The sequence below is a fragment of the Bubalus bubalis genome, chromosome 18 (assembly GCF_019923935.1).
Source record: "Bubalus bubalis isolate 160015118507 breed Murrah chromosome 18, NDDB_SH_1, whole genome shotgun sequence".
NCBI lineage: Eukaryota > Metazoa > Chordata > Mammalia > Artiodactyla > Bovidae > Bubalus > Bubalus bubalis.
In genome coordinates this window covers 61,345,467-61,365,114 of record NC_059174.1, presented here as the reverse complement: position 1 = coordinate 61,365,114, position 19,648 = coordinate 61,345,467, and the positions used below count along the sequence as shown (strand labels likewise).

General features: G+C 42.4%; 1 pseudogene; it reads right to left on the bottom strand.

Moving 5' to 3' along the window:
• Positions 1 to 1,882: 1,882 nt before the first annotated feature.
• Positions 1,883 to 12,221, bottom strand: LOC102390019 (annotated as a pseudogene).
• Between the last annotated feature and the right edge of the window lie 7,427 nt (positions 12,222 to 19,648).

Below are 19,648 nucleotides of genomic sequence, written 5' to 3'. Positions count from 1 at the left end.
CCCCATCCTGAACCCATGTGTGGAGATTCCTTAAAAAACTGGAAGGTGGATTCTTAACCACTGGACCACCGGGAAATCTTCTGTCTTTTTTAGTCTCAATTGCTATCTTTCAGTCCCAACCAACTATTTATCAACTAACCATCATGTCCCGCCCCCCTTCTTGACCACTGGAAATGCAGAAAAAAAATTTTTTTAAAGAAATTTTCCCATCAACTCTATTGTGTAACTCTAACGGTTTGCTACAGAAAAGGAAAGAAAAATGACCATTTACATCATGTTACACTACATCTTAATAAAGATGGGAGAAGATAAAAATGATCATTTCTCTTTAACATTATGAAGTAATCCACTTGATTATTATTATTTTATCAAAGTCTATTTTTATAGTTATATAGCTAGCCTAGCTTTCTCATGTTACTGTTTGCACATGTATCCGTTCCCTTCCTTTTACTTTCAACACATGTGTATCCTGATATTTAAAGCACCGAAGAAGTGATGCTTTTGAACTGTGGTGTTGGAGAAGACTCTTGAGAGTCCCTTGGACTGCAAGGAGATCCAACTAGTCCATCCTAAAGGAGATCAGTCCTGAATATTCATTGGAAGAACTGATGCTGAAGCTGAAACTCCAATACTTTGGCCACCTGATGCGAAGAGCTGACTCATTTGAAAAGACCCTGATGCTGGGAAAGATTGAAGGTGGGAGGAGAAGGGGATGACAGAGGATGAGATGGCTGGATGGCATCACTGACTCAATGGACTTGAGTTTGAGTAAACTCTGGGAGTTGGTGATGGACAGGGAGGCCTGGCGTGCTACAGTCCATGGGGTTGCAAAGAGTCAGACATGACTGAATAACTGAACTGAACTGAATTTAAAGTGCAAGTCTTTAAAAGAGTTTTTAATTTTATTTTTTTAAAATGTTTTTTAGAACCATATAAACATTTTTTAATGTTTATTTATTTATTTATTTTACTTTACAATATTGTATTGGTTTTGCCATACATCCACATGCAGGATAAAAGAGTTTTTAAAAAAAAAATTATTTATTTTTGGCTGTGCTGGGTCTTGGTTGCTGCTAGACTTTTCTCTAGTTGTGGTGGGGAAGCTTCTCATTGTGGTGTCTTCTCTTGTTGCAGGGCACAAGCTCTAGGGTGCATGGCCTTCAGTGGTTTCAGCTCTTGGGCTCTAGAGCACAGGCTCAGTAGTTGTGGCACATAGGTTTAGTTGCTCTACAACATATAGGATCTTCCTTGATCAGGGTTTGGATCTGTGTCTCCTTCATTGGCAAACGGACTACCACTGAGCCACTAAGGGAAGCCCCAAGGTATTGTCTTGCTATCGTGAAGGCTTGTTGTTGTTTAGTCACTAAGTTGTGTCTGGCTCTTTGCCACCTCATGGACTGTAGCCCTCTGGGCTCCTCTGTCCATGAGATTTCCCAGGCGGGAATACTGGAGTGGGCTGCCATTTCCTCCTCCATAAAGTGCAACTCATGACACAATATAGTGACCTGAATTTCCTTCCTATGAGGCAATCTGTCTTTTTGCTGGAAATAGGCACAAGGAGGAGCTTTTCATGTGCTGATTAATATTGTATTCTTCTTCCAGGTGCTGCTTACATTCTTGTACATTGTTTTGTGAAATTTCATCTTGCTGTATGCTTATGAAATATGGACTTTTCCGTATGTATATTATGCTTTTAAATTATACAGCTTTAAAGTCATTTTGTTCTCTGTCAATGAATACAAGGCTCTAAATGCATACAGCTTCACAGTCCATAGAAGCTCAGAGTACTCCTTGAACCAGCCGATACTTTTGATGTGTGGAAGGATTCTACACCGCATTTACTTTCTGTGGTTAAGATGACTCAGCACCATGGATGTTTTTGTCAAGTCTGGGAGGTGGAGGCTGGTGGCTGTTGCTCATTCTTCTCCTCCAAGCTGTGTCCGATCCCATATCCAAAGTATATGACAAGCCCTAGGAAGTAGGAAAATAAGACAATGAAAAGGGAAAGTAGGCACTCTTCCCTCTTACAAATGCCCAGAAGGCCTCCTATTATGGTGGCTAAGACAGTTTAGGGGAGAGGTGGTAGGAAGATGGTTGGATTCAGTCACTCAAATGGCCTCTTTATCCCGGAAAGAAACTTACCAATCACATTCCAAATGCCAAACAGGACCCAGGACCCAGAGGTCATCTGCATCATCAAGTGGACGTTCACAAAGATGCTCACTAGTGGGAAGGCAGGGAAAGCAGGCACCTGTGGGCAAAGTCAGTCAGTCTCTGAACACACCCCGTATGTCTGAAAGGGAGAGCCTAGCCTACATGAGCAGGAAGACTCCAGTCTGATTCCAGCTATGTGTTTAGTGCCTACTTATACTGGGCATGTAAAGCACTGAGTATGGATCAGGGGAGACTCCATTGGTTTCAGCAACTCCCCCTCTTCCTTGGTCCAGCAAAAGATGTTTAGACCTAAAGCACACAGACCTCCTCCATTCAAGGTGGACACTCTGGGTACATAAGGTCACCTACCCTGAACATAAGAGGACTGAAGCTCTGGGGCTGCCTGCAGATGATGACCGTGACCCCAGTGATGAGCAGCAACAGCAGCACAGCCACTCTTCTGAGCATGGAGTCTCCAGAGAACACATGTCTGGGCCACTGGGCCAGGACCAGGCTCAGGATGATCAGCAGGAGACTCCTCCAGTTCCAGGGTCAAGGGTCAAGGGGGAGGTTCAAGGAGGAGGAGAACAGGCTGGACCCAGAAGACTAAGATGTCAGGACCTTGGGTCACACCCCTCCCCAGGTTGCCTACCCCAGGAAGGACCTTCATATCTCCAAGATTCCTCAATAGCCAAAGACACAGTTTCCCATCCTATCTTGCCAATTTCAGAATATGACCAAAGAGAAACCCCACTGCTCACCAAGCAAGGAGGCACATCCATAGACAATCTGCCCAGATTTCCAGGTTGGGGTGGTGCTGATAGGAAACCACAGACTCTTTATTTTATTTTAATTAATTTTTTAAATTTAAATTTATTTATTTTAATTAGAGGCTAATTACTTTACAATATTGTATTGGTTTTGCCATACATCAACATGAACCTGCCACGGGTGTACACGTGTTCCCCATCCTGAACCCCCCTCCAACTCCCTCCTCGTACCATCCCTCTGGGTCATCCCAGTGCACCAGCCCCAAGCATCCTGTGTCCTGCATCGAACCTGGACTGGCAATTCGTTTCATATATGATATTATACATGTTTCAATGCCATTCTCCCAAATCATCGCACCCTCTCCCTCTGCCACAGAGTCCAAAAGACTGTTCTATCCATCTGTGTCTCTTTTGCTGTCTTGCATACAGGGTTATCGTTACCGTCTTCCTAAATTCCATATATATGCATTAGTATACTGTATTGGTGTTTTTCTTTCTGGCTTACTTCACTCTGTATAATAGACTCCAGTTTCATCCACCTTATTAGAACTGATTAAAATGTATTCTTTTTAATGGCTGAGTAATACTCCATTGTGTATATGTACCACAGCTTTCTTATACATTCATCTGTAAAATCTTTGAGTTTCCTGCTTCAGGTACAGAGTCCAAAGGACTTCCTTCAACTGCAGGTTCCATCTGAGTTTTGTCCTCTGTTTCCTCATTCTTGCTTAAACTCTAATATGGTTGGTATTAGAGGTATTAGAGGTATTACAGCAATATTAACAGCAACCCCCATTCATTCAACATCAGACATTAGAAGACAATAGACAATAACCTCTTTCCTGCCTTAAGCAGAGCAGGACATTAGAAGGCAGCGTGAAGGTAGAAGATAATGACCTCCCCATCTTCCCCATGAGTCTGAGACCTCCAGCCAAGGTGTAGTGGAGTCTCACGTGAGTACAAGCACAGAGAAAACCACCAGGGAGTAAACTGGCAGGGTCCCGATTGGCATGAGTTCCACAAGATCAGCAAGTTTCGAGAATAATGCCATGACTCCTAGAATGAGGGTGGGAGATGGGGGTGAGAAGCCACTGGAAATATCTAAGTTAAGAAATAAGATCAAAAAAGGGTGTTTATTCACCTGTAAGAGTTCCAGAAGCCGTTATGGCCATGATGTGGGTGCCTGTGAGAGCATAAGTCTGGGCAAGTCCCTGGAAAAGGAGCCTGTCATTTGCCATTGCATAGGTCAACCAAGATGTGGGGGACATGACACCCAGGAGCCTGGAAAGGAAAGTGGGAACACGTAAGACGATGTGGAGAAGCAGGGCACCTAGGGCTTCTGTTTCCTCATATACACAGGGGTAAGGTATCTATCTCTTATGTCTCATAGTCCCAAGGACTCAGCTGTAATTCCATTACCTCCACTAAGTTTGTTCCTAGTGATGCTTCCCATGACCCACCTGCTCTCACACTCCAGGATGTCTGACTCTAGGTGAGTGACTACACCATCGTTGTTATTTGGGTCATTAAGACATTTTTTGTAGAGTTCTTTGGTGTATTCTTGCCACCTCTTCTTAATCTCTTCTGCTTCTCTTAGATCCTTACCATTTCTGTCCTTTATTCCACATGTACAAGCTGAGTTTCAAAGAGACAGAAGAACCAGAGATCAAATTGGCAACATTAATTAGATCATGGAGAAGGAAAGGGAGTTCTAGAAAAACATATACTTCTGTTTCATTGATTAAGCTAAAGCATTTGACTGTGTGGGTCACAACAAGCTGTGGAAAATTCTTATATATATTTCTATATATATAGAAAATTCTTATATAGACCACCTTACCTGTCTCCTACATGCAGGTCAAGAAGCAACAGTTAGAACTAGACATGGAACAATGGACTGGTTAAAATTGGGAAAGGAGTATGCAGAGGCTGTATATTGTCACTCTGCTTATTTAACTTCTAAGCAGAGGACATCACATGAAATGCGGGGCTGGATAAATCACAAGCTGGAATCAAGATTGCCAGGAGAGATAACAACAACTTCAGATATGCAGATGATACCACTCTTGGACTGCAAGGAGATCAAACAAGTCAATCCTAAAGGAAATCAGCCCTGAATATTCATTAGAAGGACTGATGATGAAACTGAAGTTCCAATACTTTGGCCACCTGATGTGAAGAGCCAGCTTAGTAGAAAAGACCCTGATGCTGGGAAGGATTGAAGGCAGGAGGAGAAGGGGATGACAGAGGAGGAGATGGTTGGATGGCATCACCTACTTGATGTACACAAGTTTGAGCAAGCTTCTGGGGATGGTGAAGGACAGGGAAGCTTGGTGTGCTGCAGTCCATGGGGTCGCAAAGAGTCAGACATGACTGAGCTACTGAACAACAACAACCACTCTACAGGCAGAAAGTGAAGAGGAAATAAAGGGCTTCTTGATGAGGGTGAAAGAAGAGAGTGAAAAGGCTGGCTTGAAACTCAGCATTCAAAAAATTAAGATCATGGCATCTGGTCCCATCATTTCATGGCAAAGAGAAGGGGGGAAAAGTGGAAGCAGTGGCAGATTTTATTTTGGGGGACTCCAAAATTAATATGGAAGTTGACTGCAGTTGTGAAATAAAAGACATTTGCTCCTTGGAAGGAAAGCTATGACAAATCTAGACAGCGTATTGAAAAGCAGAGATATCACTTTGCTGGCAAAGGTTTGTATAGTCTAAGCTATCATTTTTCCAGTAGTCATATACGAATGTGAGAGTTGGACTGTAAAGAAGGCTGAGCCCTGGAGAATTGATGCTTTCAAGCTGTGGTGCTGAAGAAGACTCTTGAGAGTCCCGTGGACAGTAGGGAGATCCACCCAGTCCATCCTAAAGGAAATCAGTCCTGAATATACATTGGAAGGACTGATGCTGAAGCTGAAGCTCCAATACTTTGGCCACCTGATTAGAATAGTTGACTCATTGGAAAAGATCCTGATGCTGGGAAAGGTTGAGGGCAGGAGGAGAAGAGGATGACAGAGGATGAGATGGTTGGATGGCATCATCGACTCAATGGACATGAGTTTGAGCAAATTCTGGGAGATGGTGGAGGACAGAGGAACATGTCATGCTGTAGTCCATGAGGGTCACAGAGAGTTGGACACGACTTAGTGACTGAACAACAACAACCCAGGACTGGGTGCCTAAAATCTGACAGTAGAGGAGGAGAAAGCTTTGATACTTATGTGTTTAAAAGTGTGAACAATATCCGGCAGGGCCCCACCCAAGATACTGAAAAGCCTGTGGCAAAGGGTTGTAAGGATAAATCTGGTAGTAGGGCACCATGAGAGTGAGTGCTGTCGAGACACCAGAATATGCCAAAAAGCAGATGAAGATGGAGATCACCATGGTCAAGGAGATGGAACGATGAGGATGTTGAGTTTCTTTCCCTGCAGGACAGATGTATCAGGAAAATTGCTGTGAAATAAATACATCTTCCTTTTTCACCTGCAAAGCAGGCTAAGTTTCTCCCAAAGCAGGCTAACCTTCTCCCAAACCCTGATGGGGCACAGATGACTATGTTATCTGTAGAGGCAATGGCATCAAGAACAGTAAGTGCATAGAAACATAGAGCTGCTCCATGGAGAATTCCATCAAAGCCAAAAGGCATAAAGCCTCCTGAGCCCAGAGGGCCCACCCTATGGTGAGAAAAGGAATGAAGAAGAACATGGGTGAGGTGTGTTCAGCCATCTCTACTGGAATCCTCCCTTAATACCACAGGTCCTGGGCTCCAGCACCCCCATTGCCTGGATCCATTAGTCCAGCTCTTTAAGTTTCAATTGTATTTCTACTGCATCCTCCCCAACCAGCAAGCATTACTATGTCCAGAAAACCCTCTTAACCTATAGATACCATTGGCTCCAGATGTGTGCAGTCTGTAGCCCTGTGAGCTGCCAGTTGTGCAGGTCTCCTTTAATGAAGCCAGAGATGATCATGATGATTGGAAACACAAAGTTGATGCCTGTGAACACTTTGTTGGTACCTAGGGGTGTCACACGAGCTCCCAGAATCAGTAGTCCTGTGGGAAAGATGGAATATGAGGCATCCAGAATAACTAAATCAGTAGAGACAGGAAGCAGACTAGTAATTTCCAGGGGCTGGCTGGCAGGGAGGGTGGACAGACAAACAGTGACTGCTTAAGGGGGAACAAAGTTTCCTTTTGTTATAATGAACATGTTTAGAACTAGATGGAGGTGATGGTTGTGTAACACTGTGAGTGTACTGAGTGCCACAGAATTGTACTTTTTAAAATGTTAGTTTCTTTCTGTAGCAATCACCTCTGTTATAGCTATCAAATCATCATACTGTGCACCTTAAACATACAATGTTGTATGTCAATTATATCTAAATAAAGCTTGGAAAAATAGTTTATTTTATGCCATATATGAATTCCCTCTCAAGTATAAAAGCATTGATTTCTTTGGATTTGACAAAGTTATAAAATAAATTTATATTTATTGACTTGAAAATAATCTAATAATAGGTTAAAACAGTATGATGCATACTGCACATGTATGTATATATAAATAGCTATAGATACATATAGGGGCTTCCTGAGTGGCTCAGTGGTAAAGAATCACCTACCAATGCAGGAGACTTGGATTTGGTCCCTGGGTCAGGAAGATGCCCTGGAGAAGGGAATGGCAACCCACTTCAGTATTCTTGCCTGGAAAATTCTATGGACAGAGGAGCCTGGCTGGTTACAGTCTGTGGGGTCAAAAAAGATCTGGACATGACTGACTAAACAACAACATAGGTGTGGTGTATTTCTAATTTTGTAAATACATAGGTTATATACACATACCTATAAAAGGACATGAATAATATATCAAAATGGGATAATGTTACCAGAGGAAACATTGATGGATAAGACCTAACATCAAAAATTCTCCCATACTACTTTACATAAAACAAATTAACCAATAAGGACCTACTGTATAGCACAGGGAAATCTACTCAATACTCTTTAAATGGTCTAGAAGAGAAAATAATCTTTAAAAATGGATATAAAACATATTTGTCTTTAACACAGAGGAAGGAACTTGTTGGTTTAAGTGAACGATTCTGAGCTGGGGTGATTTTTCTCCCACAAGTGACATTTGGCAATGTCTGGACACCTCCTGATTGTCACAGTTTGGGGGGAATGGACACCACTGGTATCTAGTGAGTAATGGCCAGGGATGCTACTCAAGAGTGTACAATGACTTAAAAAAAATTGGAGTATAATTGCTTTACAATGTTTTGCTAGTTTCCACTATACAACAAAGTGAATCAGTTATAGGTATACAAGTATCCCCTTCCTCTTGAACCTCCCTCCCATCCCACCCCCATCCCACCGCTCTAGGTCACCACAGAGCACTGAGCTGAGCTTCCTGTGCTTTGTAGCAGGTTCTATTTTGCACATGGTAGTGTATACACATCAATTCTAATCCCCCAGTTCATTCCACCCTCCCCTTCCCACCCTGTGTCCACATGTCCTTTCTCTGCTTCTACCGATGGACATGTAGGTTGCTTCCATGCCCTGTCCATTGTAAATAGTGCTGCAATGAAAATTGGGTTATCCAAGTCTTCTTGCATTATGGTTCTCTCAAGGTATTTGCCTTGGAGAACGAAATGGCAACCCACTCCAGTACTCTTGCCTGGAGAATTCCACAGACAGAAGAGCCTGGTGGGCTATATAGTCCATGGGATTGCAAACAGTCGAATATGACTGAGAGACTATCACTTACTCAAGGTATTTGCCTAGTAGTGGGATTGCTGGGTCATATGATAGTTCTATTAATTTAGTTTTTAAGGAACCTCCATACTGTTATCCATAGTGACTGTATCAATTTACATTCCCACCAACAATGCAAGAGGGTTCGCTTTTCTCCACACCCTCTCCAGCATTTATTGTTTGTTTTTTTTTGATGATGGCCATTCTGACTGGTGTGAGGCGAAATCTCATTGTAGTTTTGATTTGCATTTTTCTAATAATCAGTGGGGCTTTTATGGTGGCTCAGCAGTAAAGAATCCACCTGCAAGGTAGGAGAAGTGGGTTCAATCCCTGGATTGGGAAGATCCACTGGAGAAGGAAATGGCAGTCCACTCTGGTATTCTCACCTGGGAAGTCCCATGGATAGAGGAGGATGGTGGGCCACAGTCACAAAAGAGTCAGATAGGACTTAGCAACTAAACAATAACCAGTGATGCTGAGCATCTTTTTATGTACGTCTTGGCCATCTCTATGTTTTCTTTGAAGAGATGTCTATTTAGGCCTTCCACCCACTTTTTGATTTTTTTTTTTTGATATTGAGCTCCACAAGCTGTTTATATATTTTTGAGATTAATCCCTTGTCAGTTGCTTTGTTTGCAAATATTTCTATTCATTCTGAGGGCTGTCTCTTCATCGTGTTTATGGTTTCTTTTGCTGTGCAGAGACTTTTAAGTTTAACTAGGTTCCATTTGTTTATTTTTGTTTTTATTTAGGAAGTCTCTCCTTGCTCTAGGAGGTGGATTAAAAAAAGATATTGCTGTGATTTATGTCAAAGAATATTTTTCCTATGTTTTCTTCTAAGAGTGTTACAGTGTCCAGTCTAAAATTCAGGTCTTTAATCCATTTTGAGTTTATTTTTGTGTATGGTATTAGGGAGTTTTATAATTTCATTCTTTTACACATATCTGTCCAGTTTTCCCAGCAACACTTATTGAAGAGATTGTCTTCTCCATTGTATATTCTTGTCTCCTTTGTCATAGATTAGGAGACCATAGGTACATGGGTTCATCTCTAAACCTGTACAATGACTTAAAAAAAAAAACAAAAACCGTCAATTCACAGGACTGCCACCCACACCAAAGACTGATCCAGCCCAAATTTTCAATAGTGCCAGTGGTGGGAAACAATGGTCTATGTCTTACCTTTCTAGCAGACCCTTCTTTCCAATCCAAATACCCTGCCATTCTGCCACCTCAAGCCTTTCCCACCCCAGCTCCCCCTATACCCCACTTTCCCCATCCCATTTGACTCCTGTCTCACCAGGCATCAGCAGCACCAGAACCAGGGCGACAAAGTCTGGATACGTGGCCAGGAAGTGGGGCACATGAGAGAAAGTTCCCTCGAATGCCTGAGAGATGTAGTTCCCAATCAGGCTGTCAAAGGTGCTGCTCCAAGCCTTGGTGACACAGGCAGAGGCTGCAGCAGAAAAGGGAACATTCATTAAGAAACATAAATTGATCCCCTGCTGTGTTCTTGGGATATATGTTGGGGAAAAGAAAAACAGACAAAATACCTACTCTCAAAGAATTTCTTATCATGGGTGCAGAGGGCATACCCAGATGATTCACAAAATAGGTCACTTATTTAATATGCTAGGAAGAAATCAATGTTATGTAAGAAAACAATACAAGAAAGTGGGACCAGGAGGGCTGGAAAATGAAGGTTGGTATTTTAAATCCAAATGTAAAGGAAAATCTCACAAAGGCAACAGCTGAAGAAAGACTTCACCATGGTGAAGGGATGAACCTATGGGACATGCCTCCCTCTCACCCACTCCCTACAGTTCCCTGTCCTGTGGGTTCTTGTTCCATCATTTAAGGAAAGCAGAATAGAGCTGAGTCGACTGATGTTGTGAAGTTTTCCTGATGCTATTACCCTTTTGCTTCCCAAGGTGAATAACAGTATGCTCATGAATTTGTGAAGATTGCAAGGACCCCCTCCTAGTTTCCTGATCTTAAGGCCCAAACTTTCCCCCACTCCATCGTCTCACCAATGATTAAATACAGGATGAGGTTCTAGCCGGTGATGAAGGTGCACAGTTGTCCCATGGTGATGTAGCTGTAGAGATACACAGAACCAGAGCACGGTACCCAAGCTGCAAACTCAGCATAGCAGAGCCCAGACAACACACAAGATAGGGCCGGCCACCAAGAAGATGATGATCGCTGGCCCAGCGACAAACATGGTCACTCCACCAGCCAAGATGTACACACCAGCTCCCAGGGTGCCGGCCACACCAAAGACCACTAGGCCCAGGGTAGTCAGATAAGCTCTGGGTCTCTCAGACTCTTTCCTGGGCTCCAGCGGCCACTTGCAGACCAGCTTCTGACCAAACTGGCAAACATACTAACACAGCATCCTAGACATAGTTGAGGAGGTTACAAGCTGCTGAGAAAAGAAGACACAAAGCCATCAGTGATTTTCATCCATCCTTGGCCCTGCAGCCCATTTCTACAGAGCAAGGGAGTGATGGGGAGTAGGTGGTGAAAAGACACATTGGGCAAAGTTCTCTGAGATTTGGTTTCTTCAAATATAAAGAAGACTCTTATAATTCAAAGAGTCATATTAAGACTGGAAAAGTTGCCTGAAAAGAAGTGAGGGGGAGGAGAATACATCTCCCCAAATGTGCCACTTTGGCTTGGGAGTAGTTTATGAGCTAAGGGGAGTGAAGACCTGGCAGACTCAGTAGAAGCTCCTTGTCTCTCCCTTAACTGCTCAAAACAATTAGATTAGGAGACCTATGCCAGGAAAAGAGCTATTACCAGAGAACAACTTTTAATCTCAGGAAGACTTCCCTCCCTGGAGTGGTCAGCATTTGTTCACCAAGCACTTGCTCTTCTTATCCTCCTGTGGGTTCTCTTCTTCCTCCTTGAAGACAAAGACCCCTATCCCTTCTCCTTAGCTCAGGGGGCCACATAAGCCTCAATTGCTTGACTGTCTTTGAGCCTCAGTGTTCTTTATGGGGGTCCTGTACATACCAAACTAACTTTGTTCATCTGTTTTATGGCAAATGAATTATTAGCCCAGCCAAAAAAATCTAGAAAGCAACATCTTCTGCCCCTACAGAAGCAAAAGCTTCCAATACAGAATCTGGCACACAGTAGGTGCTTAATTGGACTGAGTTGAATGGATATGAATGCTGATTTCTGAATTGAAATCAACCAGCTCTTCTTGTCTGATTTTGCACAAACTGCATTCCATCTTTGTTCTATTTTCCTCTGTAAAATAGAGCAAGTTATCATCATTATTCCCTTCCCTCTTTGATATGTGTGAAGTGACTCTTTTAGGAGCTTGATCAGAGCACTCAGACTCCATACATTTCTTCACAATGGATTCTCATCCTGGTAGCTTTCTGTTTCGTTTCTTGCAGAGTGACATGGATCAGGAACTCTGCTTTGGGGAGAAGGAGATGGAATTTGTGGGGAGGGACAGATTGTAGCCCAGATCAAAGTGTCAAACCAGAGTGCCCTCTCAACTACCTGGAGGGAGGGGGGACTAGCCTTCATTCTGAATCAGAAAGGACAGGACTATGTTTCCTGCTGCTTTGGGACATGAAAGGTCTCCTGCCTACACAGCTCTGCAGGGCTAGGCTGACCCAGTGACCACCAGTTATTGTGAGGGGGGCTTCCACCCCTGATATTCCAAAGTCCAACTTTAACATTTTAATTAAGAGCAAGCATTCAAAGAGCCAGGAAACTGTGAATAAGATCTTGGTTCTGCCAACACTCCAGCACTCTTGAACAAGTCATATACTTCTCTGGACTGGGTTTTGTTCTTGCTCAACTGCTGCTGCTGAGCCCTTCTGCACTGTGAGTAGGAATGTAAAATGGGGCAGCAGCTATGGATGCAGTATGGTGGTTCCTCAAAAATGAAAAATACATTTACCACATGATCCAGTCATGCCACATTGGGTGTATACCCCAAAGAATTGAAAATAGGGTTCAAAGACATATTTGAACACCTGTGTTCCTTAGCAGCATTATTCACAATAGCTGAAAGCTGGAAGCAACCCAGATGTCCATCCATGAAGGAATAGATGAACACAATGTAGTCTATACATGCAGTGGAATATTATTCAGCCTTGATTAGACAGGGAATTCTTTTTTTTTAAATTTATTTTTAATTGGAGGATGATTACTTTGCATTGTTGTGTTGGTTTCTGCCATACACCAACGTGAATCAGCCACAGGTATGCATATGTCCCCTCCCTCTTGAACCTCCTTCTCATCCCCCGACTCCATCCCACCCCTCTAGGTTGTCACAGAGCACCGGGTTGAACTCCCTGCATCACACAGCAAATTCCAACCAGCTATCTGTTTTACATATGGTAATGTATATGTTTCAATGCTACTCTTTGAATTCATCCCACGTTCTCCCTTCCCCTCTGTGTCCACAAGTCTGTTCTCTAAAAGAGACAGGAAATTCTGATGCATGCTATAGTGTGGAGGAACACTGAGGACATTATGCCAAGTGACAATCGCTCAGTCATGTCTAACTCTTTGCGATCAAATGGACTGTAGCCCACCAGGCTCCTCTGTCCATGGGATTCTCCAGGCAAGAATACTGGAGTGGGTTGCCATTTCCTTCTCCAAAGTTACATAAGCCAGTCACAAAAAAAGATGCTATGATTCCATGTCTATGAAGCATTGAGAAGAGTCAACTTCATAGAGACAATGCAGAATGGTGGTTTGCCAGGGGCTGGGATGAAGGATAAAGCTGGGAGTTATTGTTAAATGGAGACAGTTTCAGTTTTCTAAGATGAAAAGAGTTCTGGAGATTGATTGCACAACAATATAAATATACCTAACAGCCCTGAACTGTATACTTAAAAATGGTTAAGATGGCAAATTTTAAGCTATATTTACTTTACCACCAAATTTTAAAATTGCTGTCCATATCAAATAATAGAGCCAATTTCACGGAGTTGCCGGCTTAGCAAACCAATGGTGACTTAACACAAATCATCACACAGCCCTCCTCTGAGGACAGCAAAATCCATGGATGCTTATAGTCGCTTGGCTATCCATAGAGCAGAAACCTGCAGATACAGGGGTCAACACTACACAGGAGACTGACATCAGTGGTCCTCACAGCATAAACCCTGTTCAAGGGGAATCTTTGATATTGTTTGAGCACCAGTCAAGAAAATGAGCCTTGGAATCTCCAGGTAGTTATCCAAACCCTCTACCTCTTCTATGTAAACAAATCAGCTCCCAGATCCTGTCTTCATCTGGCAAGTGAGTCTTTCCACCCTCAGGCTGGAGCCGGGCTGACCCCCATGCACTCTGGGATTGCAGAGGTCTCTTTGGGAGGATGTGGACTCAGTGCCCAGTCTCCTACAGAAGAGGGTGACCCGAGACTTACTGGATCCTTGGAGCAGAGCCTGGAGCACTGGGTCAGTCAGGGAGGCTGAGGTTAAGTCATGTGGGGCTGGAGCTGAGACATCTGCAAGAACTGAAGTGGGGAGTCCTGAGCACAGAAGACAGTTCTCACCCCTGGGTTTTTGGGGTGGAGATGGGGCTGGGCGGGTGGGGACCTTCTGCAGTGTAGCTATCAGCCTTGACTCTTCTGTTTACCCTCAGGGAGTGGTTCGGAGAGGTTTTTTTTAAAATTTTTTAATGCTATTACTTATAACATAAAATTGAGCATTTTAATCATCTTTAAGTGTCCATTTCAGTAGTATTAAGTACATTTGCATTTTTTGCAACCAAACTCCAGAACTTTTTTCCCCTTGCAAATATCAACTTTGTACCCATTCAACAACAATTCCTCCTTTCTTCTTTCTGAGTTCCTGGCGATTATTCCTCTACTTTCCTCTCAAATCTGAGCACCCCAGGTACCTCATTTCAGTGGAATCAAACATTTTTATCCCTTCCTGTCAGGCTTATTTTGCTTAGTGGAATGTGTACTAGGCTTCTCCATGTTGCAGCATGGGTTACATTCCTCTCCCTTTTAATGCTGAATAATACTGTACTATATGCACACACCACGTGGATTTAGCCATTCTTTGATCAGGGGGTACTTGGGTGGCTTTCATGCTTTAACTATTTTGAATAATGCTGCTAAGAACAAGGATGTAGGAGTATCTCTTCCCCAGTGGGCTTTCAATTCTTCTGGGTATATCCTCAAAGGTGGAACTGCTGGATCGTAAAGTTCTAAGATTTTTATATCCTATGATAGAGAAGATGTTCACATATTGAGGAATGGGGAAGTCATTTTGCCTTATCCATGGTTCAGGCTGCACTGCGTGTGAGCTAAGACAGTCTGTCCAACCCTCACAGCACATCTGCTTTAACCCTGAGGTAAAGAACATCTGTTTTGAAGAAAAGAATGAATAACCCCCTTCTCATGGCATCCATGTTAACACTCCCTGGAAGACAAGGTTCCCTTCCCAGACACCAGGGTCCTGCTGTCTCACTGTCTAAGTACTAAGTCTGTCTCTTTTTAAACCTTGAAGGAATACATCCTGTTGTGTTGATGTATGTGATTTTTTGGATGAGGTATAAGACTGTGCTTCAATGGAGCAGTTCCCCAGAGCTGAGAGGGTGGCCTCAAGCTATAGCCCTCAGTTCAGCTCAGTTCAGTCGTTCAGTCGTGTCTGACTCTTTGCAACCCCATGGACTGCAGCACACCAGGCCTCCCTGTCCATCACCAACTCCTGGAGTTTACTCAAACTCATGTCCATTGAGTCTGTGATGCCATCCAACCATCTCATCCTCTGTTGTCCCCTTCTCCTCCTGCCTTCAATCTTTCCCAGCATCAGGGTCTTTTCAAATGAGTTAGCTCTTTGCATCAGGTGGCTGAAGTATTGGAATTTCAGCTTCAGCATCAGTCCTTCCAATGAATATTCAGGACTGATTTCCTTTAGGATGGACTGGTTGGATCTCCTTGCAGTCCAAGGGACTCTGAAGTTTGGGTAAAATAAAACTTTCCCATTTCTATCATGTTTCTTGATTTTTTCTCTGGACAGTTGAACTCATTGATCAGCAAGGACACCAAAGTAGAAAGAGTGTAAAACTAGGGGACCCAGCTCACAACCTTCCTCCTTCCCTGCCAGAGTCCAACTCCAGCAACCAGGGATTCAATCTGAAGAGATGACGGTGTCGGCCAATGAGACAGCCTCTCATTTTTCTATGGACTGCCTGTTTATTCCAAGTTTAAGATTCTCTTTTATACTTTTACAAAAACATTAGGCCAGAGGTTTGACATTTTCAGTTCCCCCTCTCCCGGATTTATGGAGAATCACTGTTGCTCTTCAAACAGAGTTTCTGCTTCAGTGATTGTCTGGGAATCAGCCTTATCATCTACTATCTACCTCTTCTAATGTGTCCTATAGTTAACTTGTGATTACATTGTAGCTCATGCTACATTCCTCAGTTTACTACTTATCTTCCTAAATCCTGTTTGCCCCTAACATCCTGAGCTCACTATCTCTTAAAAGGGCTTCTAGCTATAGTGTCTCTAAAAATTCCTAACTTCTATAAGCTATAGCAAAATATGCTAACTTTACAACATTTCTTAAATCTTTAACTTCTAACTGTTTTAATTATTTCTAAGCCTTAAATTCAGTAAACTCCTTTGCCATAAACTTTCTCCTCACAAATAGGCTTCAGATATCAATTCCTCCCATGGCCTCAAGCTACAGCCTATGTGCTCATCCTGGAACACTCTTTTGTAAAAGTCCTTGATCAAATGTCAATGATTAACTTTATGAATTATTTTCTGAGCAATGCTGCAGAAGGCTTTGTGCCTTCTCATGCTTCTCTCAAGACCAATAAGCACCTTAATATTCCTTTTCAGTCAACTCAGCCGAGGAGAGGAAAAGACAAGTCAGAATTACAAGGCCTAACTCCTTCATCCTGGGATCCGTGCCTGCGGAATGAGGAGAGGGGGCTGGGGACCGTGCCTCCATTTTGTCAGTAATGCCCAATGCAGCTCCCGACACTTCCCAGTAGTTAACTGATTTGGTTTCGGTTGCACTAGGACTTTGTTGCTGTGCACTGTCTTTCTCCAGCTGCAGCGAGTGGGGCTGCTCTCTAGCTGTCGTGCACTCTGTAGCTGCATTGTATGGGCTTATCACTGCAGGTGCTTTAGTGCTAGTCTGCTGTTACTTAGTCACTAAGTCATGTCTGACTCTTTTGTGACCCCATGGATTGTAGCCCACCAGGGTCCAATGTCCATGGGATTCTCCAGGCAATAATATTGGAGTGGGTTGCCATTTCCCCCTCCAGGGGATCTTCCCAACCCAGGGGTCAAACCCACATTTCTTGCATTGACAGGCAGATTCTTTACTGTTGAGCCACCAGGGAAGCCCTGTCACGGACATAGTATTAAAATCTAATTTTCCACTCCAAGTAGTTTAACAATATTATTTTTCCCAATCAAATACTGTTGTTTCCCTTTAATAATTTTTGGTAAATAAACCTCCCCATCTTGGGTCATGTAAATTATTACATGTATGTATGATTCTTTTGTTATGTAGCTCAGCAAATATAACTGAGCACTTATTGTATTCCAGACACTGTTTTAGGTAGTCAAAAGTGTGATGGTTTTAGATAGTCAAAAGTGTGATGGGAGTGAATGTATCTCCCCACTTTCAAATTCATATATTGAAGTACTAAACCCTAGGACCTTGGAATATGACTGTATTTGGTGGTGAGAAGGTAAGAGGCAGGAAGGCCAAGGATCTCCAAACGTAGGAAATAGGTTGAAAGTGTCAGACATTTTTTATCTCTCCCTTAAGTGGCAGGAGGAAACAAACTACAAGTGTCAGATATTTTTTCCCTTCCCTATACAAATTTAAAAGGAGGTTTCTTTTAAAACTCTGCGTTGCCATGACGACACCTGATTCTACCTAAACTTAACTTTTCTCAAACCTTGAGCTAACCAATGTGTCTTTCTTATGGAAATATTTTTCTTAAGCTATGTTAATGAACTATGTATTTACCTTAAACTCTTTCTTCAAGTTGGTTCCAGTAAGTCTCAGAATTGATAATGGCTCAGCAAACCAGTATGTTTTACTCATACAATTGTTCTCCTAACCAATGTTAATAAAACTATATATTTGCTTGCAAATCTGCCTTTCTTCAAGATTCATGTCAATCGTTTTATGGCCCAGGATGACTCATATTGTACCAACGTTATCTCGGAATGCATGTTGTGGGTGAGGGGCCTGGTGCCACTCTCTGAGTTTTGAGACATTTTATTTCTCTAATTAGCAGTCTGCTAGTAGCTATATAACTTCCTGCTGAAGACTAGCAGTGGGGCACTCTTTCTGCCCCCTTCTGATATCTATGTCAGAAGCTTTGTCTGTCTCTTTTATACTTTAATAAAACTTGATTACACAAAAGCTGTGAGCTATTAAGCCTTGTCACTGGCCCCTGATGGAATTCCTCTCCTCTGGAGACCAAAAATCCCCTCGTCTTCCACGGTTCAGCAACAACCTTTCAGGGATAGGGCCTTAAAGAGATAATGAAGATTCTATGAGGTCATCAGGCTGGTCCCTAAGTCATATAGAACATGACTATACTCCTTGTGTGTGTTAGTCGCTCAGTTGTGTCCGACTCATTGCGACCCCATGGACTGTAGCTTGTCAGGCTCCTCTGTCCATGAGATTCTCCAGGCAAGAATATTGGAGTGGGTTTATAATTCTTTCTCCAGGGTATCTTCCCAATTCAGGGATCCAATTGGGTCTCCTGCATTGCTGGCAGATTCTTCACCATCTGAGCCATCTGGGAAGCCCATACTCTTTATACCAAGACGATCTTAGATTAAATTACAAGACAATTAGATAGTCTATATTTAGCTCAACAATGGACCTAAACACATATATTTTAATACATATATCATATGTACATATCTTATGCATATTAATTATACACATACATATTTAAATATACATACATACACACATGTACAGGCATAAGTCATTTTATTGTGCTTCACAGATGCCGCAATTTTGCAAGTTGAAAGTTTGTGACAACCATGGGTTACAAATGATAATTTGCATTTTTAGCAATAAAGTACTTTTAAAGTATGTACTTTTTTTTTAAAGACAGAATGCTACAGCACACTGAATACCCTGAAGTGTAGTGTGAACATATGTTTACATGCACTGGGAAGCCAAAAAGTTGTGTGACTGTCCTTATTTCCAATTGTCTTTACTGTGGTGGTCTGAAATCAAACCAGCGATATCTCTGAGGCCTGCCTATAGGGTCATATCATTTAATTATTACAGAAAGTGCACTTCTCCCCCCACTCCCCCTCCCTGGAGAATTACCCACATTTTGGGTTTGGCTGATTGCATTTTCAGTTGAAATTGGAATCTATCTCTCATGTCTGCTGTAAATTAGCATTTGATCTAGAGGCTTGGTTATGTTCTGATTCAACTTTTTATCAAAACTATGGGCAGTGTTCTGTGTTGTCTGTTACAGCACACTGGGAAGCATGGGATATCTGGTTGGCCCCCAGCAGTAAGGGAGGAATAATAACCAAGTGATGTCAATCTTTTCATCAAAGTTTCACCTTATAGTTTCAGTCTCCATTAATTGTTTCCTAAGCCAGTAATTTCAGTAGAACTTGGAAGTTAGTGATATTTCTAATTCTGTTAATCCTCCTCCGTCTACTTTTTAATTCACCTAACAATTTTGCTATCCAGTTCCTTGACTGCCATAGCTCCTTCAGTCTATTTCCATTGTTGTTCCTAAGAAAGAACCTTATAACTCATTATTACCAACATCTTCAATGTCCATAATCTCCATTTCAATCATTCTGTTCTGAAGCAATAACTTTTTAATCTTGTCTCTGCAACTTAACTTTGTTTTAGTTCCACTCAATTGTAACCATTTATCAATCAACCATTACTTTTCATCTTATTCCCCTTCGACAGCAATGCAGGTGTTCTGTTTGTTTGTTTCAATTAAGAACTTTTCCT